The 27019-nt window shown below is 51.6% G+C and overlaps 1 pseudogene; it reads left to right on the top strand.

Moving 5' to 3' along the window:
* LOC147114667 (chymotrypsin-like elastase family member 2A) overlaps nucleotides 1-27019 on the top strand; it is a 55062-nt pseudogene that overhangs the window by 18931 nt on the left and 9112 nt on the right.

Raw genomic sequence — 27019 nt, 5'->3', positions numbered from 1 at the left:
CTCCCTCCCCCCTCTCCCTCCCGCTCTCCACCCCCCCCGATTTCCTCTCTCTCCCTCCCTCCCCCGCTCTCTCTCCCTTTCCTCAGAGCCCGGATGTGGTGACCCGAAGCCCCCGTGTGCGGATCGGCGCCTCAGGGCCGGCCGGTGCGCGGTCTAGCACGTGAGGCCCGGCCGGACTCACCTTAGCTCAAGTCGGTGCTCCGGGCCGCCGCTGATGTTCACGCGCGCGCTGTCTCCCGCCCCGCCAGCCTTTACCAAGATGGCGGCGATGGCTATGCTCGGCTCAGTCCCGCCCTGCCGTCCTTTACCAAGATGGCGGCAATCGCGGCGTGGGCCCAGCGGGACGGGCGGGGCCTAGCTCGGGCGTGGCTGGCAAGGAGAGGCCGAGGCTTCGAGGCCTGAGGCCTGCAGGCAGCTTATCCACCGCCGAGGGGGGGAAAGCCCAAGTCCCCTTTGCAAAAGGTTTTTTTTTTCTTTTAAAACCAACTTTTTTTTTTGCTGGAAATCTATATTTCAAAATAAACACACAGAAAGTGGGAAAAATAAATCAATAGTTAGGAATCAAGATGGCGGCCACTCACCTCAGCTCAGAAGGATTAGGCCCCGCCCACACACGCAATGAAACACCCCCCGTGACGCACCGATTGGTCAACCATCAGGTTAATCCGCTGTAGGATTGGTCAACCATCACGTCACTCAACGCTAATGAGCGAAATTTTGCCGTTTTTTGAAACATTTTTGTATACTGTCCGAACAATTTTTGTCTGACCAAAATGTAAATATGCCCATTAGACTCCCCTAATGATAAGCTTTCTTTTGATATAACATATGTGTAGGTACGCTCTATAACTTTTGATTGCATAGCCAGCCAGACAGACAGACAGACAAACAGACAGACAAACAGACAGACAGACAAACAGACAGACAAACAGACAAACTCTTTTATATATATAGATACTTTCTGACATTATTACAGAAAGCAATGGATAATGAAACACACAACATAATGGGCTAATGTTATCTTTGTGCATTGGTGTAAAACAAGCAATATCGAATTAGCTGCGCATTATACACCATCCCCGATTTTCCTTTCCATCATGAAATCAAGGAAAATCAGGAATGGTGTATAGTGAGCAGCCCATCCAATTTCACCCATTTTACACTAAAACCAAAAGTTAAAATGACCCCAATAATTCTATTTTGCCTCCTACCAACAGAACAGGGCTCACTCTGTACAACCAAAAATATTAGAGTTACAGCACATTACAGGCAAGTACAATTTATAACCATATACGCTCACACTATTGTACAGTTACCTTCACCACAGTTCTATCAGTTCTAAACAGGGTGACAGAAGAAAGACTCAGTCCAGAGAAGTGCGAAAATAATAGGGGTAATAATAGTGGGGGATTTCAACTTCCCCAATATTAATTGGGATAGTCAGAGTGTGAAAGGCTTAGAGGGTGCAGAATTCTTAAAGTGCATCCAGGAGAGCTTTTTGAGCCAACATGTAGAAAGTCCTACAAGAGAGGGGGCGGTACTGGACCTAATTCTAGGGAATGTAGCCGGGCAAGTGGTGGAAGTGTCAGTAGGAGAGCATTTTGGCGACAGTGACCATAATTCGGTGAGATTTAAGGTGGTCATGGAAAAAGACAAAGACGGCCCGGAAATAAGGGGTTCTAAATTGGGGAAAGACCGATTTTAATATGATAAGGCAGGATCTGGCCAAAGTGGACTGGGAGCAGCTACTTATAGGAAAATCCACATCAAAGCAGTGGGAGACTTTCAGAAGGGAAATAGAGAGAGTACAATGCCAACATGTTCCTGTAAAGGTCAAGGGTGGGACCAACAAGCAAAGGGAACCTTGCATGACAAGGGATATACAAAAATGCATTAGGAAAAAAAGGGGGGCTTTTGGCAGTTACAAAAGGCTAAAGACGGAGGAAGCCCTAGAGGAGTATAAAAAGTGCAGGGGCATACTTAAAAAAGAAATTAGGAGGGCGAGGAGGGGCCATGAAATAACACTGGCGAGCAAAATAAAGGAAAATCCTAAGATGTTTTATAAGTATATTAAGGGCAAGAGGATAACCAGGGAAAGGGTAGGGCCCATTAGGGACCAAAGTGGCAATCTGTGTGTAGAGCCAGATGATGTAGGCGGGGTTTTAAATGAATTTTTTGCATCTGTGTTCACTATGGAGAAAGACGATGTAGACATAGAAATCGGGCAAGGGGACTGTGACATACTTGAACACATTAGCATCGAGAGGGAGGAGGTACTAGCGTTTTAGCAGGCCAAAAAGTGGATAAATCCCCAGGCCCGGATGAGGTGTATCCCAGGCTGTTGTGTGAGGCAAAGGAGGAGATTGCAGGGGCTCTGACACAAATTTTCAGAACCTCTCTGGCCACAGAGGATGTACCAGAGGACTGGAGAACAGCTAACGTAGTACCATTATTCAAGAAGGGTAGCAGGGATAAACCAGGGAATTACAGGCCAGTGAGCCTAACATCTGTGGTAGGGAAATTATTGGAAAAAATTCTGAGGGACAAAATTAGTCTCCACTTGGAGAGGCAAGGATTAATCAGGGACAGTCAGCATGGCTTTGTCAAGGGTAAATCATGTCTGACCAATCTGATTGCATTTTTCGAGGGGGGTGACGAGGTGTGTGGATGAGGGAAATGCAGTTGATGTAGTCTACATGGATTTCAGTAAAGCTTTTGACAAAGTCCCGCATAGGAGACTGGTCAAGAAGGTAAGAGCCCATGGGATCCAGGGTGCCTTGGCGCGTTGGATCCTAAACTGGCTGAGTGGCAGGAGGCAGAGGGTGATGGTCGAAGGTTGCTTTTGTGACTGGAAGCCTGTGTCCAGTGGGGTACCTCAGGGATCGGTGCTGGGTCCCTTGCTGTTTGTGATCTACATTAATGATTTGGATGAGAATGTGAAAGGTATGATCAGTAAGTTTGCAGATGACACGAAAATTGGTGGGGTGGTAAATTGCGAGGAGGAAAGCCTCAGGCTACAGGACAATATAAACGGGTTGGTCAGATGGGCGGAAAAGTGGCAAATGGAATTTAACCCTGAAAAGTGCGAGGTGATGCATTTTGGACGGACAAATAAGGCAAGGGAATACACAATGAGTGGTAGGACCCTAGGAAGTACAGAGGGTCAGAGGGACCTTGGTGTACATGTACATAGATCCCTGAAGGCAGCGGAACAGGTAGATAAGGTGGTTAAAAAGGCATATGGGATACTTGCCTTCATTAGCTGAGGCATAGAATATAAGAGCAGGGAGGTTATGATGGAGCTGTACAAAACGCTGGTGAGGCCACAGCTGGAGTACTGTGTGCAGTTCTGGTCACCTCACTATAGGAAGGATGTGATTGCTTTGGAGAGGGTGCAGAGAAGATTCACCAGGATGTTACCTGGGATGGAGCGCCTCAGCTATGAAGAAAGACTAAACAGGCTGGGGTTGTTTTCCTTGGAGCAAAGAAGGCTGAGGGGGGACCTGATTGAGGTGTACAAAATGATGAGGGGCATAGATAGGGTAGATAAAGCGGAACTTTTCCCCTTAGTAGGGGGGTCAATAACAAGGGGGCATAGATTCAAGGTAAGGGGCAGGAGGTTTGGAGGGGATTTGAGGAGGAACTTTTTCACCCAGAGGGTGGTTGGAATCTGGAACGCACTGCCTGAAAGGGTGGTAGAGGCAGGAACCCTCATAACATTCAAGAAGCATTTGGATGAGCACTTGAAATGCCATTGCATACAAGGCTATGGACCAAATGCTGGAAAATGGGATTAGACTGGACAGGGATTGATGGTCGGCGCAGACACGATGGGCCGAAGGGCCTCCTTCTGTGCTGTATAACTCTATGACTCTAGGGCCTAGAAATTCAGCTGTTTGCGCCAGCCGTTAGCGCCAGATTTCCGGCGCTATCCACTTAGCGCCCGGGCACCGCCGGATCTGCGCCTACGCCGAAATTCAGCTGGGCTTTAGCGCCGGCGCAAAGTGTTAGCGCCCGCTCAGCTGCGCGCGCATCTTATGACGTCATTCCGTCGTGCAACGCCGTTTGTGCGCCCCAAACCGGAAATTCAGTGGCGCCCGGCCGATGTGGCCGTGGCGCTGCTAAGAACTGTGAAATGGAACTCAACAGAGGCCCTGTGGGATTCGGGGGAGCGCTAATTAAAGGGCACATCCACTCACCCATAAAAGCCAGCCATTTCGCTGCAATGACTTGACTGGTTTGGATTTCTGCACAGAGAGCAAGGCACAGAGATTACTGATTTCGGACACCATAGGAGAGGTATTTTGGCTTCTAGCCAGTGCTTTGACATTTGCATCCTTGTGATTTGCTGTTTGGAACTTTGTAATGGGGGCTGCATGGGGGGCCAACCCTCAGTTCCTACATTTTGTGCGAAGCGCTCGCAGACGCTTTGAGAGAGGGCCAGGCATGCCTAGACGCAGAGGGGCCATTAGGCGTCGCCAACGTAGGCCTTACCCAGTCAGGCAATACCGGGAGCAGGTCTCATATCTCACCATGACTGCGGCGCATTGTGTTAAGAGGCTGCGCTTCAGAAGGGAGGTGGTTGAAGAGATCTGCCAGCTGCTTCATGCAGATTTGCAGCCACAGCTCATGTCCAGGGCGTCTCTCTCGGTGGAAGTGAAGGTCACGGTGGCTCTCAGCTTTTATGCAAGCGGCTCCTTCCAAGCCGCTGCTGGGGACATCGCGAACATCTCCCAGTTCGCCGCACATCGCTGCATCCGACAGGTCACCGAAGCACTTTTCGCGAGGAGGCACCAATTCATCTCCTTCCCCATGACCCAACACAAGCAGGAGCAGCGTGCATTCGGATTTGCCAGGATCGCGGCCTTCCCCATGGTGCAGGGCGCCATTGACTGCACGCATGTGGCTATGCGGGCACCTATCCACAATGCTGAGCAATACCGCAACCGGAAGGGCTACCATTCCCTAAATGTGCAGCTGGTGTGTGACCACAGGCAGCGCATCCTAGCTGTCAATGCCCGCTTCCCAGGAAGCAGCCACGATGCCTTTATCCTGCGCCAGACTACTGTGGCTGACATGTTCCAGGCACAGCCTCCACCAAGGGGATGGCTTATCGGGGACAAGGGCTACCCTTTGTGCAGATGGCTCATGACCCCGCTCCGCGCGCCCAGGACCCCAGTGGAGCTGGCATACAACGAAAGCCATCAAGCCACAAGGAACCTAATAGAGCAAACGATAGGCGTCCTCAAGCAACGGTTCCGTTGCCTGGATCGTTCGGGCGGGTCTCTTCAGTATTCGCCGGATAGAGTCTCCCAGTTCGTCGTGGTGTGCTGCATGCTCCACAACCTGGCTATCCGCAGGACTCAGGCACTGCCACCTGACATTGCCCCACCACCTCAGGAGGACGAGCAGGAGGACCCTGAGGAGGAGGAGCACCAGGCCAGGAGGGAGCGACAAGGTCCAAGGGCCGTCCGCCGGGGGCTTATTGCTCGACACTTCTAGGCCCCCTGTCAGGGAATGGCCTGGCCCACTGAACGCAGCCGCTTCGCAAGCCCTCAGCCGGTTAACCCAACAACCACTTGAAACATGACACCTGCACATGGTGAATAAATAAACATCTTTATTTCAAAAACTCAGGGCCCTTCCCACATGGAAGAGCAAAACAGAGAAGACCCCCAAAAAACAGTAACAAACTTCTGTCACTCCCAAAACCTGGGGAGGACTAACATAGCATCACCATCCAAATGGCCTTCGTCACTGGCCTAACAAAAACAAGCCCCCCCCACAACACAAAGACCCCCATAAAACCAAACCACATAATGCCCCCCAGAACAGAAGCCCCCGCATCACCCAAACCCTCGCTCAACACACTCTATTCGGTGTGGCGAGAGGGCGAGTCTGTCGACAGCCGTCTTTTGCCCCGGCCCGTCCTGCTGCTGCGCCTCAAGCTGGGCCGTGAGGCTGTGGCGAGGCTGGGGGAAGGATCCTCAGGGCGACAAGGCGTCTCGCCAGATGCCCTTGGGGGTCGGCCTACACGAGGGCGGGCCCGGGAGGGGCCGGCTGGTGGCTGCTGCAGCTGTGGGTGGCCCTCTTCACTGGCTGCAGTAGCTCCTTGCACCCTGGCTGGGGGAGTCGCAGGCTCGCCTGCACCAATGGGGACAAGGTGGGTGATGCCAGGCGCGTGCTGGGCGCCAGACACACGTGCACTCGGCTGGCCTGGCCGGGGAGCAAGCGCGCCAATCTGTTGGTCGCCAGACCGGTGTGCGGCAGCAGGGCGGCGGCTGGCCTGGCGACGCCTCCGCGCCAGTGCGAGGGTGGCAGAAGTCAGTGCCCCAACTGCGCCGGCATGTCCCCGCATCTGCAGTGCCATTGTCTGCACAGCACCTCTCAGCTGGCGACTGGCGTGCTGCGCTGCCTCGAGTTGTTCGACCCCCCTCTCATGCGCTGCCACAAGGAGCTCCACCCCCCTGGCGTGCGCTGCTGCGAATAGCTCTAGGCCCCTGGCCTGGGATTGGCCGAAAGCCACCACACTTTGAGCGAGGCTTTCGATGGCGTGAGGCATCTGTGCCACCACCTCCATGATTTCGACGTGCCGGCGCTCCGACGCCGCCGACATCTCGTCCAGGAGGCGCACCTCCTGGGCGACGTCCGAGTCCGGACTGGAGGGCGCCTCCACCCTCTGGCCAGAAGGCTGGCGTGCCGCCGGAGCGTTGCCGCGTGCGGCCACGCCACTGGGACCAGGTTCTGCCCTCCCCTCCACCGCCTCCCCCCTCTGGGCAGAAGGCTGGTGTGCCGCCGGAGCCTTGCCGCGTCCGTCCATGCCACTGGGACCAGGTTCGGGGCTCCCCTCCCCCGCCTCCCCCTGGCTCTCCGGCACGCCAGACGTCTCCCCTTCATTGCCATCTCCTGGAGCGGAGGAGGGTTCCCCCGAGGTGGCGCCTTCCTGCTGCTCCTCGACGTCCTCCTCCTCCGAGGGCCTGGCTGTGTGGGCTTCAGGGAGCACCTCCTCCTCACCAGCTGAAAGCAGGAAGGCACAAGTGTAGCTTTAGAGTGAGGACAGGCCGACAGCGAGGGAGGCCGCACTGGTGCATTATGCGCATTTTTCGGCCAGTGGGGAAGGATGTAGATCTGATGCGCGAGGGCAAGGAGAGAGGTGCACCCGGTCCTGTCCTTACCAGTGGGTTCCAGTATAGGGTCGGCGTCGCCGAGCGCCACAGGCCCAATCACCGGGTGACGCAGCAGTCGGGCCACCCTCTCTTCCAGAGCCGTTAGCTCCTGGTAATCGCGAGGGCCTCCACCAGTGACACGCAGGCTCCTGGCGTTCCTCGCCAGCTTGGCCTGCAAGAGAAAGGAGGGCGTCTAAGTACAGTGTGGTGCCCCGTTGCTGTGTGTGAGGCCTCCCATGGTGGAATAGCTTGCACAGTGTGGTGCCCTGTAGCTGTGTGTGAGGCCTCCCATGGTGGAATAGCTTGCACAGTGTGGTGCCCTGTAGCTGTGTGTGAGGCCTCCCATGGTGGAATAGCTTGCACAGTGTGGTAAGTGCAGAAAGAGCTATTGATTAACATGCAAGTGTCATTGCAGCGGCAGCAGGGCTGGGCATTAGACCTTGGATGTCCCTTTGGCCCTAATGGGAGGTGCACATGCAAGGATGAGGGGGACATTGGAAAGGGTACTCACCTTGACCAGCCGACATAGGTCATTGTATTTCTTGCGGCACTGGTCCGCACTCCTGGGAACATCGGAGTTGGAGGAGACCCTCCGGGCAATTTTGGTCCACGCCTCCCTGAACTGGCTCCTGGGAGCCTTCCTGCCACTAGCCGGGCACACGACCCGTCTTCTTTTGCGCACCCCATGAAGGAGCACACCCAGCGCATGCTCAGAGAACCGCTGGGCTCTTTCACGGGCCCTCTCCATGACCTCCAGGCGTTGATATGGCACACAACCAGTCCTGAGGCCTAGTTGCAGGGCTACAGCATGCAGGGCGTGGCTGCAGTCAAAGTTGACCCTTCCCCCTTTAAGAGCTGGCCGGCGTCAGGGTGTCTGCTGACACTCACCACATGATCGCACCTGCGCTGCGCCCGGAATCGGCGTTATCAGGCTGCATCGCCGGATTAGCGCCTGAACACAGGGTTCCAACGCCTTTTGCAGCGCTCGGCCAAAAAGTTGGCCAAATCTACTGAATTTCGGCGAGCTCGCCTGCACTTTCCGGCGGCCGCTAAATTTGACGAGCGCCCGACTTTAGCGCCGCAATAGCGTCCGAACTGAATTTCTAGGCCTATGACTCTAAGGGGCAAAGAGGAGGAGAGGCCTGGTCTGTTTGCATAAATATCCTAAAGAGTTGTCAATCAAATCAAGAGCCACCAGTGCCAACTACCAGGGTGAATAGGGAAAGATTATTTCCTCTGGTTGGGTAGTCAGTGACAAGGAGTCATTAAAATTTGTCACTAAAAGAATGAGGAGAAGATTAGGAGGAATTTCTTTTTGTAGAGAGTTGTTAGAGCATAGAATGTTTTGCCACAGGAGATAGTTGAGGTAGACACCATTGCATCTTTTATGGAATAGAGGAAAATACAGGTCTGTGGAGAGACTGTAGGGCAATAGGTTTAGATTTTGATTGCTCTAAGAAAGAGTTGGAATAGACACGATAGGCCAAATGGCCTTCAGCAGTGCTGTAAACGTCTATAGGAATATAGGAACATGGATACAGGAGTAGGCCATTCAGTCCCTCAAACCCATTCTGCCATTTAATTTGATCATAGCTGACCTGTACCTCAATCCCATTTACCCACCTTTGCTTCATATCCTTTGATATCCTTACCTAACAAAATTTATTGACCTCAGTCTTGAAAGTTTCAATTAACCCAGCATCCATAGCCTTTTGGGGGAGAGAGTTCCAGATTTGGGGAGAGAGTTCCAGATTTTTATAGTTTTTTAGCTCTACCAGATAACTAGTTTCTTAAGAACCCCTTCTCTTTTCAAGAGTCCAGGTGGATCTTCCATAACTACGGTAATTTGGCTTTTGTCTGGTGGAATGTCCCAATAACATTTAGGTTATGTCCATTATAGTGACACATTACATCTCTTTTATAATGGTAATCGAGATGGTTCCTGCTTTTCAATTGTTCTAACATTACTCAGATTAAATCTGAAAATCCCCAGCTGTTTTCTATGTTGAAGGAGCAACATATACCCTCCTAGGTATCTATGGTAACCCAAAATAAGGTGTTTTGAAAGTTATTTTTGGCAGGCTAAACGGAGGTGTAAAGATATGCAGGGGAGGCTAATGTTCCTTTTCCATCACAACTTATTTATGGTCTGAAGATATTTGAGCTTTCTCATAGTTGTTTACTTTTCAGAGGAAGTGGAGATATGCTTCTCTTGCTCCTTAACGATAGGCTGTGACATGAATATCAGGAGCATTTGAATCAGAATATGAAAAAGCATGGAATAAGAAAGCCCATCAAACATGCTCCCTCCAGACATCATGCACAATACGCTCCACTACAGATCACAATAGCAACCCAGTGCTCTGAGAGAAACAGTTAAAGATGAAGATTGAGAAATAGTAAGGGAAACCATTTTACACAAAATAATTACTTATATTCCATTTTCTTAGATTATTTCTGTAGTTTAAAAGCTCTAAAATTGAAAGACCGACAGTGTATCTGTACCAAAGGTTATTACAGCAGTCTCTAAGGATAGCTGGCACATGTTTACATTTAGATTCACCTTATTACCCCAACTGGAGACTCAGGCCTTTCTAACCAAAATATTAATCCTTTGTGTGCAACTTTGGGAACATATGCACCTAAGACATTTTGATATGGGATGGTACCGAAAGTGGATAAAGAGTTATGTATATGAAAGACTATGGATTAGAACAGCTTAGAAATAGTATAAAAGAAGTGAGATCATGATCACAAAGGGAGGTGTAAAGCTGTGCTCAGCTGCCTGTAACGGATTCTTCTTCTATGACAACGCCCTATGTAACATCAGGTTGTTGGTGGTTAGTATGTTCAGGTTAATTTAACACGTAATAAACCTTCAAGCGTCTGACTGTGCGTGGATTCATTCTTGGGGAACAGTAATATTATAAAAATTCACATTCCTAACAAAGCCTCACATAATAATGGTCTCTACACTTCAAAATAATTAATTGCACATGAAGTTCTTTGAAAAGTCTCTGAGCGATACAGGGGTAGTTTTTCCCCTTCACTGCCTGGGCTTGAAGCACTGTCTGGATGGAGCATAGAAAGGAAAGACTTGCGGAGGAGGGTTCCTGCCTGGTTTTTCCTCTATTTAAATTAATGGAGAGAAAATCCAGTAGGGTCAGTACTAGGCATGCAATCCTCCCCATAAGATTATCCTCTCTGTGCTCCATCCAGGCGATGCTTAACACCAGGTGGTAAAGACTAAAATCAACCCTATATTAATACAAATCTTTTTTGCCTAAATACTCCATGGATCACCAAAGGTCATCGCGTAAAATCCAGAATATGCATCAATAATTCATTCTTCACAACTCAACCACCATTATGTGCCCTCCAGGCAAACATCCCCATACCCAGCAGCAAGTTATGGCTGGTACATTAATGGATCATCTCAGTCTAGACATATCCCCATAACCACTAACAGGGTAAGTTTGGGGAGGACCTTCTTGACTATCCAGTGCTTTATTCTGTGCCCTTTCTCTTGTTGCAGGAACAATATCGCTTTGCTTTATCTGCTAGAGCCAGTTATTATTAACCAATATGTGCAGATTGCTAATCTTCCATTACCTGGTCGAATCCTTCCTGATAATTTTCCCTGTTATATCACTGGATGGGGACTGACTGAATGTAAGTACAACAAATCTTTGCACACTACATGATCCATGGGCCTGACCTGCCCCTCAGTGTAACCAGGCAAAAGCACAATTTTCAATCAGTTCTGATTCAAACCAATAGCAATACAAAATGCCTTAAAGAGGCACCAGGGAAGTGCAATGGATAAGTCTGATTTCTTCCTCTCTTGACTCTTTTTTCTCCCCTTGTCCAGTCTCTTCCTACCTACATCCCCGACTCTTCTGACACCCTCCGCTATTTTAACAGTTTCCAGATTCCTGGCCCTAACCGTCTCCATTTCACCATGGATCCCTCTACATCTCCATCCCCCACCAGGATGGCCTGTGGGCGTTCCATTTCTTCCTTGAACAGAGGCCCAACCAGTCCCCATCCACCACCACCCTCCTCCACCTGGCTGAACTTGTTGTCACATTGAACAACTTCTCCTTTGACTCCGCTCACTTCCTCCAAATAAAAGGTGCTGCTTTGGGAACCCGCATGGGTCCTAGCTATGCCTGCCTTTTCGTGGGATATGCGGAACATTCTTTGTTCCAGTCCTGCTCAGGTCCCCTCCCTCACATATTTTTCCGCTGCATTGATGACTATATTGGTGCTGTTTCCTGCTCTCGCCCCGAACTGGAAAATTTCAAAAACTTTGCTTCCAATTTCCACCCTTCCCTCGCCTTCAAATGGTCCATCTCTGACTCTTTCCTTCCCTTCCTCGACTTCTCTGTCTCCATTTCTGGGGCTAGGCTATTGACAAACATCCACTATATGCCCACTGACTCACACAGCTACCTTGATTACACTTTCTCCCACCTTCCTGTAAGGACTCTACTCCATTCTCCTAGTTTCTCCGTTTCCTTCGCATCTGTTCTGAAGATGCCACCTTCCATGCCAGTGTCATAGAGTCATAGGCCTAGAAATTGAGTTGCCTTAGCGCCGCTTTTGCGGCGCTAGAGGGCCGAGCGCTGCAATTGGCGCCGGCGCCGAAATTGCCTGGGGCCCTTCCGCCGCGCTAGACCGGTAGCGCTGCGCCGGCACCGATGACGTCATCGGTGTGCGCAGCGTCCCGGTTGCCATGGCGACGGGCCCCAGCGCCGAAATTCAGTTGCGGCCGCCTCGCCCGTGGCAGCAGCAACTAAGACTCTGGCAACAGAGTCTTACCTGACTTTGCGCCGGCGCATTAAAGGCCCCGCGGCGGCCGGCCGCTTTCCCGCCGGCCGCCTGGCCGCAGCTCCCTCCCCGGACTTCCCCCCCCCCCCCCCCCCCCGGAACAGAAGCAAGCCCGGCACTTGTCCGAGGTGCCGGGCTCATTTTTACAACGATTTTCGCGGGCCGCGGCCGGGTGCAGGCAGCTCCTCCTTAAGGGAAGGAGGAGGCCTGCACTTCCCGAACCTGCCGCACCGCAGCGGGCGCCGCAGCGCTGGAATAGCGCCGATATTCAGCACGTAGCGCCAGTTTTCAGGCGCAAACACCTCTCAGCAGCGCCGGCAGCCGTTTGGGCGCAGAACTATTGAATTTTGGGCCCGACCAGCGCGACTTAGCTCCGGCACTAACTTCCGGCGCTAAAGCCCTGGCTGCGCCAAAACTCAATTTCTAGGCCATAGAGTTATACAGCACAGAAAGAGGCCCTTCGGCCCATCGTGTCCGCGCCGGCCATCAAGCCCTGTCTATTCTAATCCCATTTTCCAGCACTTGGTCCATAGCCTTGTATGCTATGGCGTTTCAAGTGCTCATCTAAATGCTTCTTGAATGTTGTGAGGGTTCCTGCCTCTACCACCCTTTCAGGCAGTGAGTTCCAGATTCCAACCACCCTCTGGGTGAAAAAGCTTTTCCTCAAATCCCCTCTAAACCTCCTGCCCCTTACCTTGAAACTATGCCCCCTGGTTATTGACCCCTCTACTAAGGGGAAAAGTTCCTTTCTATCTACCCTATCTATGCCCCTCATAATTTTGTACACCTCAATCCGGTCCCCCCTCAGCCTTCTCTGCTCTAAGGAAAACAACCCCAGCCTGTCCAGTCTCTCTTCATAGCTGAAGCGCTCCAGCCCAGGTAACATCTTGGTGAATCTCCTCTGCACCCTCTCCAATGCAATCACATCCCTCCTATAGTGTGGCAACCAGAACTGCACACAGTATTCCAGCTGTGGCCTAACTAATGTTTTGTACAGCGCCATCATAACCTCCCTGCTTTTATATTCTATGCCTCGGCTAATGAAGGCAAGTATCCCATATGCCTTTTTAACCACCTTATCTACCTGTCCTGCTGCCTTCAGGGATCTATGTATATGCACACCAAGGTCCCTCTGATCCTCTGTCCTTCCTAGGATCTTACCATTCATTGTGTATTCCCTTGCCTTGTTTGTCCACCCAAAATGCATCACCTCACACTTTCAGGGTTAAATTCCATTTGCCACTGTTCTGCCCATCTAACCATCCCGTCTATGTCGTCTTGCAGCCTGAGGCTTCCCTCCTTGTTATTTACCACTCCACCAATTTTCATGTCATCTGTGAACTTATTGATCATACCTCCTACATTCATATCTAAATCATTAATGTACACTACAAACCGCAAAGGACCCAGCACCGATCCCTGCGGTACACCACTGGACACAGGCTTCCAGTCTCAAAACAACCTTCGACCATCACCCTCTGCCTCCTGCCACTAAGCCAATTTTGGATCCAATGTGCCAAATTGCCCTGGATCCCATGGGCTCTTACCTTTTTGACCAGTCTCCCATGTGGGACTTTGTTCAAAGCCTTACTGAAGTCCATGTAGACTACATCAACTGCACTACCCTCATCCACACACCTAGTCACCCCCTTGAAAAAATTCAATCAAATTGGTTAGACATGATCCCCCCTGACAAAGCCTTGTTGACTATCCCTGATTAATCCCTGCCTCTCCAAGTGGAGACGAATTCTGTCCCTCAGAATTTTTTCCAATAATTTCCCTACCACTGATGTTAGGCTCACTGGCCTGTAATTCCCTGGTTTATCCCTACTACCCTTCTTGAACAATGGTACTACGTTCTCCAGTTCTCTGGCACCTCCCCTGTGGCCAGGGAGGTTCTGAAAATTTGTGTCAGAGCCCCGGCAATCTCCTCCCTTGCCTCACACAGCAGCCTGGGATACATCCCGTCAGGGCCTGGGGATTTAGCCACTTTTAAGCCCGCTAAAACTGCTCCTCCCTCTCAATACTAATTTGTTCAAGTATATCACAATCGCCCTGCCTGATTTCTATGCCTACATCACCCTTCTCCATAGTGAACAGAGATGCAAAATATTCATTTAAAACCTCACCTACATCTTCCGGTTCTACACACAGATTGCCACTTTGGTCCCTAATGGTCTTCCTTTTTCCTCAACTGAGGATTCCCCATCATCATGGATGACAGGGCCCTTGACCGTGTCTGTTCCATTTCCCGCACTTATGCTTTCACCCCTGCCCCTCCCTCCCAGAACCACGATAGGATTCCCCTGGTCCTCACCTTCCACCCCACCAGCCTCCACATTCAACGGATCATCCTCCGCCATTTCCGCCACCTCCAGCGTGATCCCACTACAAAACAGCTCTCCCCCACCCCCCCTTTCCCTTTCAGCATTCTGAAGGGACTGTTCCCTCCGCGACACCCTGGTCCACGCCTCAATCACCCCAACACCCCCTCCCCTTCCCACAGCAGCTTCCCATGCAAGCGCAGGAGATGCAACACCTGCCCTTTTACCTCCTCCCTTAATACCATCCAGGGCCCCAAACACTCATTCCAGGTGAAACATCGATTTACTTGTACTTCTTTTAATTTAGTATACTGTATTCGCTGCTCACTATGTGGTCTCCTCTACATTGGGGAGACCACATGCAGATTGGATGACAGCTTTGCGGAACACCTACATTCAGTCCACAAGCGTGACCCTGAGCTTCTGGTCACGTGTCATTTTAATTCTCCGCTCCACTCCCACTCTGACCTCGGCCACCTTCACTGTTCCAATGAAGCTCAATGTAAGCTCGAGGAACAGCACCTCATCTTTCGATTAGGCACTTTACAGCATTCTGGGCTCAACATTGAGTTCAACAATTTCAGATCATTAACACTGCTCCCATTTTTTCGGACAGCAGGTGATGATTCTGCTATTCCCATTTACACCTCTTCTAGAACCATCTTTTGTTTCTTTACTTGTCCCATTACCATCTCCTTTTGCCTTGCACTGTTAGACCCGTGTATCTTGATGTTGTGTGTCCTTCAATAATTAGACAAGAGACTGCAGGGAACAATCAACAGGTGTTTACTGGATGAGGGTTACTCTAAAACTAACTGTACAGATCCCTACTCAGGGTTTATATACAGGTGTGGTCACTGCTGGTACTACAGTATACAGGAGCTGTAAAAAGTAGTTCTCCCCTTAAAGGTACATACACTACAATTCCTCCCCTTTTAGATTAACAATACCAAAACATTCATTTAACAATTAAATATCAACTAATTACAATTAACACTTTTAACATGCAACATTAACTGAAAATAGTCTATTTATAAATTCAGTCTTTGGGGAGGCTTCCTGATCCTTTCTGGATAGCGCCTTTCCTGAGTGTCTTGCTCTTGGTGCGGAGGCAATTCTGGCCCCCTGTTGTCGGTTGGTTCATCAGCTTCCGATGCTACTGTTTCTGGGGTAGATGCTACCTGTATGTCGGGTTCATCACCAGGTACGCGAGACATGGGGTTGACTCGTTCCTGTGACTCTAGGATCTGGTCAACATGGCGTCTCACAATGTTCTCCCCAACATCCACTGTGTACATTAGTGGCCCCTGCCGTGTGCATATCATTCCTGGTTGCCATTTCTCTGTTCGGTAGTCGCGGGCCAAGACTGGTTGCCCTGCATTGAAGCTCCTTGTCGGCTTCTCATTGATGTGCTGGAATTGCTTATTCTCAACATTTCTTTGTACATTTGGTCTGAGCAAATCCAGACGAGATCTCAACCTTCGGTTAAAGAACATCATGGCCGGGGTCTGGTTGGTGACTGCATGTGTCGCATTTCTGTAGGCTAACAGGAAATTGTCCACCTTATGCTGCAGTGGAATGTCGTCATCGCACCTCTGGGCGTCCTGTCTCTTTGTAGTGTAGGTCTTCATCGGGTAGTCTCTCATCGTTCTCTCCGCTCCCCGAGGGAGCGAGGTCTTTTATGGAAACGGTGTCCTCTCGCCCGTCAGAGTATTCGATATAGGCGTACTGAGGGTTTGCATGGAGGAGCTGTACCTTTTCCACAAGGGGATCCGTTTTATGGCCTCTCACGTGCTTCCGCAATAGTACTGTCCCCGGAGACGTCAGCCACGTGGGTAGAGATATACCCGAGGTGGATTTCCGGGGGAAAACGAACATCTTTTCGTGAGGGGTAGCGTTAGTGGCTGTACATAACAGAGACCTTATGGAGTGGAGCACGTCTGAGAGGACTTCCTGCCAGCGGGAGGTCGGAAGGCCTTTTGGCTTTAGGGCTAATGTGACAGCCTTCCAAACAGTAGCATTCTCCCTTTCCACTTGCCCATTACCCCGGGGGTTGTAGCTAGTGGTTCTGCTAGTGGCTATCCCCTTCGAGAGCAAGAACTGGCGCAGTTCGTCACTCATGAATGACGTCCCCCTATCGCTGTGTATGTAGTTCGGCATGCCAAACATGCAGAATAGATTACAGAGACACTTGATGACCGTGGCACTGGTCATGTCTGGGCAGGGAATGGCGAAGGGGAAGTGGGAATATTCATCAATGATATTGAGGAAGTATACGTTAGGGTCGGCAAAGGGAAGGGGTCCCTTGAAGTCCAGACTTAGGCGCTCGAATGGCCGTGTGGCTTTGATAAGGTGTGCACGGTCAGGCCTGTAGAAGCGAGGCTTGCATTCCGCACAGATGCGGCAGGCTCTGGCCATTGCCCTGACCTCCTCGATGGAGTGGGGCAGATTGCGGGACTTTATAAAATGGTATAGTCGGGTGACCCCTGGGTGACAGAGGTCGTTGTGGAGACCCTGTAATTTGTCCGTATGAATGCTGGCACACATTCCCCGCGATAGGGCGTCTGGGGGTTCATTAAGGGCTCCCGGCCTGTACATAATATCATAGTCGAACGTGGATAGTTCAATCCTCCACCTGAGTATTTTGTCATTCTTGATTTTCCCCCTTTGTTTGTTATTAAACATGAAAGCCACCGACCGCTGGTCGGTGAGCAGGGTGAAACGTTTGCCGGCTAGGCAGTGTCTCCAGTGCCATACTGCCTCCACTATAGCTTGTGCCTCCTTCTCGACAGAAGAGTGCCTGATTTCAGGTCCCTGAAGGGTTCGGGAGAAGAAGGCCACAGGTCTCCCAGCCTGATTGAGGGTCGCAGCTAAGGCAAAGTCTGACGCATCGCTTTCGACTTGAAAGGGAATGCGTTCGTCCACTGCACACACTGCAGCCCTTTCAATGTCCTGTTTGATACTGGTGAAAGCCTCCCGAGCTTCAGCTGATAGTGGGAAGGACGTTGATTTAATGAGGGGTTGGGCCTTATCAGAGTAATTGGGCACCCATTGGGCATAATACGAAAAAAATCCCAGGCACCTTTTTAAAGCTTTGGGATTGTGTGGCAGGGGCAGTTCCTTTAGGGGGCGTAATCGGTCAGGGTCCGGTCCAATTACCCCATCTTCCACCACACAGCCGAGGATACAGAGACGGGTTGTGTTGAAGACACATTTGTCTTCGTTGTAGGTTAGATTCAGCTTTAGGGCAGTTTTTAAAAATCTCGCAAGATTTAGATCGTGGTCTTGCTGGTTGTGCCCGCAGATAGTGACTGTGGTAAACCACTGTTATAGTTATCACTGTATATTGTTCTCACTGTTCTCACTGTCACATCACTACACGAGGTCGCCTCTTGTCGCACTGTTATACCTGGGCTGACCACCTCCGACTCCGCCCATTACCTGCCCAGGTATAAAGGTAGCTGACTGGCTAGTATTCCTCCCTGTTGGATCGGATCACCCACGAGGGTGGGCTCTGTTATTTAGCCAATAAAAACCTTCAGTTACGTTCTTAACTCGTCGCCTTTTATTGGACTAATTGATAGGCATATCAATTTTATTGACTAAATTTTAAAGATGTCTGATAATGAACAGCAACAGCAAGGAGCTCACCCAGCAGCACAGCAACAGCAGCCTCCAGACAACGGGCCACACCAGCCGGCTTGGCTGCAAGCCTTGAAACCACCATACCTGGATCTAAACCCACAGGCACCAAACTCAGCCAACGACTTCAAACACTGGCTGGACTGCTTCGAATCGTACCTGGAGGAAGCCGTCGTCCCTCAGAGATCCAAACTAAGAGTCCTGAAAGCCCAAGCGAGCCCGAGAGTATATACACTCATCCAGGACATGACTACGTACGACGACGCCATCAACCTACTGAAACAGCAGTACCGGAGCCCGGTAAACTACATGTACACTAGGCATCTCTTAAGATCTCGCCAGCAACAGCCAGGAGAATCGATAGCTGAATTTTCACGAGCGCTGAGACAACTCGGCAGGAACTGTGACTTTAAAGCGGTGACGGCTACTGCGAACATGGAAGACAATGTCCGCGACGCCTTGGTGAGAGGCCTACGTTCCGACTACACACGGCAAAGACTGCTTGAAGCTAAGGACATAGACCTGGACAAGGCCGAAGCCCTCGCCCTCACCCTAGAGGCCACCCAGCAAGACCAGGAAGCGTTTGCCAGGTACTATTCGCGACCCTGGGACTCGGGCCCGACCCCCACCCCACCACCCTTCACAGCGCTGCCCCCGGGACCTACCTCAGCGTCTGCATCACGGATCCGACCGGGCCCGCTAGCCCCGGTACCGGCCCCGACATCAGGCAACCCCGATCGGGCCGCTGGCTGCTTCTTTTGCGGCCAGGAGAAGCATCCGAGGTCGCGCTGCCCAGCCAAAAACTCGACCTGCAAAACCTGCCTCAAGAAAGGCCACTTCTCCAAGGCCTGCAGAAGCAAATCCTCAGAAGCCAGCAGTGCCTCATGCGAACCCTGGGGGCGGCCATCTTTGTGCGGGGCAGCCGAAGCCTGCAGAGCCTCATGGGAAAACCAGGGGCGGCCATCTTTGTGCGGGGCAGCCGAAGCCTGCAGAGCCTCATGGGAAAACCAGGGGCGGCCATCTTTGTGCGGGGCAGCCGAAGCCTGCAGAGCCTCATGGGAACAGCAGGGGCGGCCATCTTTGTGCGGGGCAAACGATTTAAACAGAGCCTCATGTGAACTACGGGGGCCGCCATCTTCGCCGCCATCTTGTCATGACAACGACGCGCTCATCTACACCCTAGCTTCCGTGACCCTGGATCAAGCCCGCCCGCACCACCTGGCCAGCTCAATGATGGACATCAAAGTCAACGGCCACGCCACGACCTGCCTGTTCGACAGCGGAAGCACGGAGAGCTTCATCCACCCAGACACGGTGAGCCACTACTCCCTCCCCGTCCTGCCAACGCGCAGCCGCATCTCGATGGCATCGAGGTCGCACGCCACAGACATCAGCGGCTACTGTGTCGTGACATTGTCGGTTAAAGGGACAGAGTATAAAAATTTTAAACTCCTCGTACTCCCCCAGCTGTGCGCTGCCGTCATACTAGGGCTGGACTTCCAATCCCACCTCCAAAGTGTAACCCTAGCATACGGTGGACCCCTCCCCCCACTCACAGTCGACAACCAGCGAAAGTTAAACCGCCCACCGCGTAACACCTGCAGCCTATCCACCCTCAAGGTACCGCCACCTTCCCTGTTCGCTAACCTCACCCCCGACTGCAAACCTGTCGCTACTAAGAGCAGGCGGTACAGCGCTGGGGACAGAGCCTTCATTAGCTCTGAGGTGCAGCGACTCCTGAAAGAGGGCATTATTGAGGGGAGCAGCAGCCCCTGGCGTGCCCAGGTGGTGGTAGTCAAGACCGGCGACAAAAATCGCCTGGTTATCGACTACAGCCAGACCATAAACAGATACACCCAGCTGGACGCATACCCCCTCCCCCGCATATCGGACATGGTCAATGAGATTGCACAATACCGCGTATTCTCGACCATCGACCTCAAGTCGGCCTACCACCAACTCCCCATCAGCCCGGAGGACAGCCAGTACACCGCCTTCGAGGCGAATGGCCGCCTCTACCAATTCCTTAGGGTCCCCTTTGGTGTCACCAACGGGGTCTCGGTTTTCCAACGGGAGATGGACCGGATGGTTGACCAGAACGGACTACAGGCCACTTTCCCCTATCTCGATAACGTCACCATCTGCGGCCGCAACCGGCAGGACCATGACGTGAATCTGGAGAAATTCCTCCGTACGGCCCAACGGCTGAACCTCACCTACAATAAGGAGAAATGCGTGTTTAACACAGCGCGCCTTGCCATCCTTGGCTGTGTAGTAGAGAACGGAGTCATCGGCCCCGACCCCGAAAGAATGCGCCCCCTCATGGAGCTACCCCTCCCCCACTGTCCAAAAGCACTTAGGAGAACCCTGGGGCTTTTCGCCTACTATGCCCAATGGGTACCCAATTATGCGGACAAAGCCAGACCCCTCCTGAAAACCACATCCTTCCCCCTCACGGAAGAGGCGTGCGCGGCCTTCTCCCTCATTAAGGGAGACATAGCCAAGGCCACAATGCACGCAGTGGATGAGTCAATCCCCTTCCAAGTGGAGAGCGATGCATCCGACTTCGCCCTAGCCGCTACCCTTAACCAGGAGGGTAGGCCGGTAGCCTTCTTCTCAAGGACCCTACAGGGCCCCGAGACCCGACACTCGTCGGTCGAGAAGGAAGCCCAGGCAATTGTGGAGGCAGTACGGCGCTGGAGGCACTACTTGGCAGGCAAACGATTTACCCTCCTCACCGACCAACGCTCGGTTGCCTTCATGTTTAATAACAAGCTGAGGGGCAAGATCAAGAACGACAAAATCTTGAGGTGGAGAATCGAGCTTTCCACCTATGATTATGAGATCTTGTACCGGCCCGGTAAACTGAACGACCCCCCTGATGCTCTTTCACGCATTACATGCGCCAGCGCGCAAAGTGATAGACTTCAGACCCTCCACAATGACCTCTGCCACCCCGGAGTCACCAGACTCTACCATTTCATTAAGGCCCGCAACCTGCCATACTCCATCGAGGAGGTCAGGACCATGACCAGGAACTGCCAGATCTGTGCTGAGTGCAAACCGCACTTCTATAAGCCGGACAGAGCAAGCCTGATCAAGGCCACCCGCCCCTTCGAGCGTCTGAGCATCGACTTCAAGGGGCCCCTACCGTCATCCGACCGTAATGTGTACTTCCTCAACATCGTTGATGAGTACTCCCGTTTCCCCTTTGCCTTCCCCTGCCCAGACATGACCAGTAACACGGTCATTAAATGCCTGAACAAACTCTTCGCCTTGTTCGGGTTCCCGAACTATATACATAGTGACCGGGGCGCCTCCTTCATGAGCGAGGAACTCCGTCAGTTCCTATTGGAGAGGGGTATTGCAGCAAGCAGGACCACCAGCTACAACCCCCGAGGGAACGGCCAGGTGGAAAGAGAGAACGCGACGGTATGGAAGGCCACCCTCTTAGCCTTAAAGTCTAAGGGCCTCCCAACCTCCCGCTGGCAAGAGGTCCTCCCGATTGCGCTGCACTCCATCCGGTCACTACTTTGCACTGCCATTAACACCACCCCCCATGCTCGAATGTTTGTCTTCCCCAGGAAGTCGACTACGGGAACCACCCTACCAACCTGGCTGACCTCTCCGGGACCCGTCTTGCTGCGAAAGCACGTGAGGGCCCATAAAACGGACCCCCTGGTCGAGAAGGTGAACCTCCTGCACGCCAACCCCCAGTACGCCTATGTGGCTTACCCAGACGGACGGGAGGACACTGTCTCCTTACGAGACCTCGCACCCTCACCCCCCCCTCCCAACCCCCCGAGTCCAGCCGAGGTAGACGGCATGCCGGAACCCCACGAGCCTTTGCCGACTACGCAGACACCAGCTTTAACACCGGATAATGTAACACCGCCGCTGCGACGATCGGAGAGGCTAACGAAGCCTCCGGACAGACTGACATACCAGAGCTGGTAATACACTTCACCCCGCCGGACTCTAATCTAAACAAGGGGTGAATGTGGTAAACCACTGTTATAGTTATCACTGTATATTGTTCTCACTGTTCTCACTGTCACATCACTACACGAGGTCGCCTCTTGTCGCACTGTTATACCTGGGCTGACCACCTCCGACTCCGCCCATTACCTGCCCAGGTATAAAGGTAGCTGACTGGCTAGTATTCCTCCCTGTTGGATCGGATCACCCACGAGGGTGGGCTCTGTTATTTAGCCAATAAAAACCTTCAGTTACGTTCTTAACTCGTCGCCTTTTATTGGACTAATTGATAGGCATATCAGTGACATTGTCCAGATAGGGGTAGGTAGCTTGTAGTTTATTCTCGTCAACCATGCGGTCCATCTCACGTTGGAAGACCGAGACCCCATTTGTTACCCCGAAGGGCACTCTGAGAAAATGGTAGAGGCGTCCGTTCGCCTCAAAGGCGGTGTATGGGCGGTCCTCCGTTCTAATGGGGAGCTGGTGATACGCGGATTTGAGGGCGATAGTCGAGAAGACTCGGTATTGCGCGATCTGGTTGACCATTTCTGATATGCGGGGTAAAGGGTAGGCGTCCAGCTGGGTATAAATATTAACAGTCTGGCTGTAGTCAATTACCATCCGTTTATTTTCGCTATTTTTAACTATGACTACTTGGGCACGCCACGGACTGGTACTGCATTCAATAATGCCTTCCCGCAGGAGTCTGTCCACTTCCGCCTTGATAAAGTGTCTGTCTTCCAGACTGTACCGTCTACTTTTGGTCGCTATGGGCCTACAGTTCGGAGCGAGATTAGCGAATAAAGAGGGCGGGCTGATTTTTAAGGTTGACAGGCCACAGACTGTGAGTGGCGGCTGGGACCCGCCATATGCTAGCGTGACACTTTTGTGGTGGCACTGGAAGTCCAGGCCCAAGATTACATTAACACAGAGTTCTGGCATCACGAGGAGTTTAAAATCCTTGTAGTCCGTGCCTTTTACAGTCAGTGTTACCACACAGTAGCCCAAAATGTCCGAAGTGTGGGGCTTAGCAGCCATAGCAATTCTGCTCCGTGTAGGGGTTACCGTTAATGAGTGCCGCCGTACCAGGCTAGGGTGGATAAAACTCTCGGTACTCCCACAGTCAATTAAACATTTTGTTAAATTCCCATTTACCTGTATGTCCATCATGGATTTTGTCAACGGGTGTGGCCTGGATTGATCCACTGTGATCGAAGCCACTGTTGGGCCCTGGGCGGCCGTTGAGTCGGGAAAAGATGGCGGATCCCAAGATGGCGGCCCGCACGGCATGCACGAGGCGGTGACGGAGTTGGAAATCGGATTCCCCCTGCAGACTTTGCTAAAATGCCCCTTTTTCTTACATTTGAAGCATGTAGCGTCCTTCGCTGGGCATCGTTGTCTGGGGTGCTTGGCCTGGCCGCAGAAGTAGCATTTCGGGCCTCGAGACATTGCCGCTGTAGTAGGACTCCTGGGTGGACTTGTGTGTGTGAACTCCGGCGGCGTAGAGCTGGTCTGAGACCTGGATGGGGAAGATGGCTGATTCCAAGATGGCGGCCCGCTCGGCGCGCACGAGGCGGTGAGGGCCGCATGGCCGGAAGAATAAGAGTCAGAGTTTTTCTGGGCCACGTCCAGCGATCGCGCAGTGGCCACTGCCTTTTTTAAGTCCAGGACCTCCTTTTCCAGCAGTCTCTGCCGGATATAATTTGACTTGAGGCCCGTGATGAAGGAATCGCGGACCAATTTGTCAGAGTACGCGTTGGCCGTCACGGCCTTGCAGTTACAGTCCCGGATCAGGTCCTTTAGGCCCTGTAAGAAATCGTCCATTGATTCCTCTGGTCGCTGCCTGCGTGTAGCCAGCAGATGTCTGGCGTACACTTCGTTTACCGGCCTCTGGTATTGGGCCTTCAGGATAGTGATGGCCTCCGTGTAAGAGCTGGCGTCCCGGATGAACGAATAAATCCGATGACTTACGCGAGTAGTCAGTAGACTCAGTTTATCTACCTCGCTAGCGGATGAGGCCCCCGCGAAGAGTTCGAAGCATTTGAGCCAGTGTCCAAATTGATTTGATGCTTCAGCAGAATGTGGATCCAAGTCCAGACGCTCTGGTTTTAGGAGTCGATCCATCCTAGTATTCTTTAGTGATTAAAATTGATGTGCCTTCAATAACCACAAAACTAGAAGTTATAGACTTAAACAAGTTGGCTTTTAATCACTAAGATCAGAGCTAACATCTCAACACGCCGACTGGTTCACAGGAATGAGTCATACAGATCCTGGGATCTTTATGTAAGAGAGGTCAGGGGCGGAGCCAAGAGCCAAGACCTGGAACCTTCCAGGTTAGTCAGGAAAGAGGAAGTGAAACTATACACCGTGTGGGGGAGGGTAATATACATGAGTGCAAAACTAATACAGGAAATACAGGATCAAGACAAACAGATTTCATTACAGTCCACCTTACGCTGCAGTGGAATGTCGTCATCGCACATGGCCCTTACTGCTTTTTTAAAGGTTTGTACGAACCTCTCAGCCAATCCATTTGTGGCTGGATGATACGGGGCGGATGTGTAATGCCTTACCCCATTCCTTTTCATAAATCTTCGAAACTCTTCGGACAGAAACTGTGGTCCGTTATCAGAGCAAATCTGCTCTGGCAAGCCGTTCCTGGCAAATATGGTCCGTAGGACTGCAATAGTTTTCTCCGTGGTGGTGGACGACATTTTGATCACCTCAGGCCATTTCGAGTGCGCATCCACGGCTATTAAAAACATTGAGTCCATGAATGGACCAGCAAAATCAATATGCACCCGTTGCCATGGAGATGAGGGCCACTCCCATGGGTGTAGAGGGGCATGTGGTGGTGCATTTTGGACCTTCTGGCATCCTGAGCAGCTCTTTGTCAGGTCCTTGATTTGCTGATCGATCCCCGGCCACCACACATAAGCCCAAGCAAGGCTTTTCATTTTCACCCCTCCCAGATGGCCTTCGTGAAGCTCATTGAGCACTCTCTCCCTCAACTTGGGTGGAATTACCACTCGGGATCCACACATCAAGGTCCCCTGGCATACTGCCAGCTGTTCTCTTCTGGATGAGAATGCTGGCAACAGTGAGTCGCCATGTGTTGGCCATCCCTTCACCGTCAAGTCATATACCCGAGACAGTGTCGGGTCATTTCGGGTCTCCTTCTCTATATCAGCGTTAGTTACTGGCAAGCGTTCAATTATAGTCGAATAAAATATTTTGACAGGGTCCACTGCTGGCGCTTCCTCCGCAGTAGGCACTGGCAGGCGTGATAGCCCATCAGCGTTTCCATGCTGTTTCGTGCCCTTATACTCGATTTCATATTGGTTCGCCCCTAGAAAAAGGGATCATCTTTGTAGCCGTTGCGCAGTCATCACCGGAACGCCCTTCTTTGGATTAAAGATGGAGACAAGTGGTTGGTGGTCAGTCAGCAAGGTGAACTTCTGCCCGTGCAGATAGTGGTTGAACTTTTTCACTCCCCACACTAGGCTGAGGGTCTCCCTGTCAATCTGGGCGTAGTTACGCTTGGCTGAGGTTAGTGACCGAGACGCAAAGGCTACTGGCCTCTCCGAGCCGTCCGGGAATTTGTGCGACAGCACCGCTCCAATGCCATAGGGTGATGCATCACACGCCAACCGAATTGGTAGTGCTGGGTTGAAATGAGCCAACACCTCTTTTGATGTGATCAATTCTTTGCACTTCTGGAAAGCTCGTTTACATTCGTCATTCCACTTCCATGGTACCCCCTTTTGCAGTAGGGTGTTCAGTGGGTGTAGTACTGTAGACAAATTCGGCAAGAACTTATGTTAGTAGTTCACCAGCCCGAGGAACGACCTCAGTTGTGACACATTTTCCGGTGCTGGAGCCTTGACTACTGCCTCAATCTTTTCAGGGGACTTATGTAACCCCTCTTCATCAATAACGTGGCCACAATACGAGATCTGCTTCTGGAAAAACTCGCATTTGTGGCGATTAGCTCGGAGCCCATATTCCTTCAATCTAGTGAGCACCTGCTCCAGGTTGGCGAGGTGATCTCTGTCATTTTCGCCCGTGACCAGGATGTCATCCAAATAACACTGGGTCCCTGGAATCCCTTGCAGGACTTGATCCATTGCCCTTTGCCAAATAGCCGGAGCTGATGCTACCCCGAACACCAGCCGGTTGTATTGGTAGAGACCTTTGTGAGTGTTGATCATGAGGTACTGTTTCGAGGCTTCTTCTACCTCCATTTGCAGGTACGTCTGGGCCAGATCAATCTTATTGAAGCATTTCCCTCCAGATAGCGAGGCGAAAATATCTTCAATCCGCGGAAGCAGATATTGTACAGTGTGAAGGACTGGGTTCACTGTCACCTTAAAGTCCCCACAGATGCGAACCTTCTTTGGTTCCCCAGGCGTATTACTCAATGACCTCTTCATTACAGGAACGATGGGTGTAGCCCACTCGCTCCAGTCCACTTTGGACAGTACTCCTGAACGTTCCAAACCTTCCAGCTCTGCTTCGACGGCTGGGCGGATCGCATAAGGTACCGGTCTGGCCTTAAAAAACTTTGGGCTTGCATTTTCCTCTATTTTGATCGTCGCTGTTATGCCTTTTAGTGTTCCGAGTCCCTCCTGGAACACTTCTTGTGCATCAGTTAGCATTTTTGACAGTCGTCCAGGTGTGACGTCGTCATCCTTTTTGGCATCTACAGTCAGTGCTTGTATGGAATGCCAATCTAGCTGTATCTTCCGGATCCATTCACGTCCTAGTAGTGGTGGTCCTCCATCTGGCAATACATATAGGTCCATTTTTGGTGTTTCCTTGCCGTTATATATAACGTTCACCCTTATTTTTCCTTTGGGGTAGACTTTTTGCCCCGTGTACGTCTTCAAGACAATCTCTGTATCTCTCAAGGGTATATGTGAGAATAGCCGCTTGTAGTCCCTTCGGTTTATGACTGTTTGGGCTGATCCTGTGTCCAATTCCATTTTCACTTGGACTCCGGCTATCTTGAGCGTGACCCAGATAGTTTGGTGATCCTCCGTTTTGATCACATTATGTAGTTTCAGACAACCC

The sequence above is a fragment of the Somniosus microcephalus genome, chromosome 7, assembly GCF_052327205.1.
Source record: "Somniosus microcephalus isolate GS21.2 chromosome 7, FLI_Smic_1.0, whole genome shotgun sequence".
NCBI lineage: Eukaryota > Metazoa > Chordata > Chondrichthyes > Squaliformes > Somniosidae > Somniosus > Somniosus microcephalus.
Note: the sequence above shows the minus strand (reverse complement) of the source record. Positions and strands in the feature narration are given on the sequence as shown.